Consider the following 3,008-nt stretch of genomic DNA (forward strand, 5'->3'; position numbering starts at 1 on the left):
CAATACAGAACATCAATAGACAAGAAGACAGAACACAGAACACAGAACATGAACCATAATACAGAACATCAATAGACAAGAAGACAGAACACAGAACACAGAACATGAACCATAATACAGAATGACACAATACAGAACATCAATAGACAAGAAGACAGAACACAGAACACAGAACATGAACCATAATACAGAACATCAATAGACAAGAAGACAGAACACAGAACACAGAACATGAACCATAATACAGAACATCAATAGACTAGAACACACAGAACACAGAACATGAACCATAATACAGAATGACATAATACAGAATATCAATAGACAAGAAGACAGAACACAGAACACAGAACATGAACCATAATACAGAACATCAATACACAAGAAGACAGAACACAGAACACAGAACACAGAACATGAACCATAATACAGAACATCAATAGACAAGAAGACAGAACACAGAACACAGAACATGAACCATAATACAGAACATCAATACACAAGAAGACAGAACACAGAACACAGAACACAGAACATGAACCATAATACAGAATGACACAATACAGAACATCAATAGACAAGAAGACAGAACACAGAACACAGAACATGAACCATAATACAGAACATCAATACACAAGAAGACAGAACACAGAACACAGAACATGAACCATAATACAGAATGACATAATACAGAACATCAATAGACAAGAACACAGAACACAGAACACAGAACATGAACCATAATACAGAATGACATAATACAGAATATCAATAGACAAGAAGACAGAACACAGAACACAGAACACAGAACATGAAGCATAATACAGAATGACACAATACAGAACATCAATAGACAAGAAGACAGAACACAGAACACAGAACATGAACCATAATACAGAACATCAATACACAAGAAGACAGAACACAGAACACAGAACACAGAACATGAACCATAATACAGAACATCAATAGACAAGAAGACAGAACACAGAACACAGAACATGAACCATAATACAGAACATCAATACACAAGAAGACAGAACACAGAACACAGAACACAGAACATGAACCATAATACAGAATGACACAATACAGAACATCAATAGACAAGAAGACAGAACACAGAACACAGAACATGAACCATAATACAGAACATCAATACACAAGAAGACAGAACACAGAACACAGAACACAGAACATGAACCATAATACAGAACATCAATAGACAAGAAGACAGAACACAGAACACAGAACATGAACCATAATACAGAATGATAGAATACAGAACATCAATAGACAAGAACACAGAACACAGAACATGAACCATAATACAGAATGACATAATACAGAACACAGAACACAGAACATGAACCATAATACAGAATGACATAATACAGAACATCAATAGAACACAGAACATGAACCATAATACAGAATGACATAATACAGAACACAGAACACAGAACATGAACCATAATACAGAATGACATAATACAGAACACAGAACACAGAACATGAACCATAATACAGAATGACACAATACAGAACATCAATAGACAAGAACACAGAACACAGAACACAGAACATGAACCATAATACAGAATGACATAATACAGAACACAGAACACAGAACACAGAACATGAACCATAATACAGAATGACATAATACAGAACACAGAACACAGAACATGAACCATAATACAGAATGACACAATACAGAACATCAATAGACAAGAAGACAGAACACAGAACACAGAACACAGAACATGAACCATAATACAGAATGACACAATACAGAACATCAATAGACAAGAAGACAGAACACAGAACACAGAACATGAACCATAATACAGAACATCAATAGACAAGAAGACAGAACACAGAACACAGAACATGAACCATAATACAGAATGACACAATACAGAACATCAATAGACAAGAAGACAGAACACAGAACACAGAACATGAACCATAATACAGAACATCAATAGACAAGAAGACAGAACACAGAACACAGAACATGAACCATAATACAGAACATCAATAGACTAGAACACAGAACACAGAACATGAACCATAATACAGAATGACATAATACAGAATATCAATAGACAAGAAGACAGAACACAGAACACAGAACATGAACCATAATACAGAACATCAATACACAAGAAGACAGAACACAGAACACAGAACACAGAACATGAACCATAATACAGAACATCAATAGACAAGAAGACAGAACACAGAACATGAACCATAATACAGAACATCAATACACAAGAAGACAGAACACAGAACACAGAACATGAACCATAATACAGAATGACATAATACAGAACATCAATAGACAAGAACACAGAACACAGAACACAGAACATGAACCACAATACAGAATGACATAATACAGAATATCAATAGACAAGAAGACAGAACACAGAACACAGAACACAGAACATGAAGCATAATACAGAATGACACAATACAGAACATCAATAGACAAGAAGACAGAACACAGAACACAGAACATGAACCATAATACAGAACATCAATACACAAGAAGACAGAACACAGAACACAGAACACAGAACATGAACCATAATACAGAACATCAATAGACAAGAAGACAGAACACAGAACACAGAACATGAACCATAATACAGAACATCAATACACAAGAAGACAGAACACAGAACACAGAACACAGAACATGAACCATAATACAGAATGACACAATACAGAACATCAATAGACAAGAAGACAGAACACAGAACACAGAACATGAACCATAATACAGAACATCAATACACAAGAAGACAGAACACAGAACACAGAACACAGAACACAGAACATGAACCATAATACAGAATGACATAATATAGAACATCAATAGACAAGAACACAGAACACAGAACTGTAATAAGTTGAAGCACCATTTTGGAGTTTGAGAGACCGGAATGAATAGAGGCCTAGTTGACTGCTGTTCACCCGGTTAGAGACAGATATAT

The sequence above is a fragment of the Oncorhynchus gorbuscha genome, unplaced genomic scaffold (genome assembly GCF_021184085.1).
Source record: "Oncorhynchus gorbuscha isolate QuinsamMale2020 ecotype Even-year unplaced genomic scaffold, OgorEven_v1.0 Un_scaffold_779, whole genome shotgun sequence".
Classification (NCBI taxonomy): domain Eukaryota; kingdom Metazoa; phylum Chordata; class Actinopteri; order Salmoniformes; family Salmonidae; genus Oncorhynchus; species Oncorhynchus gorbuscha.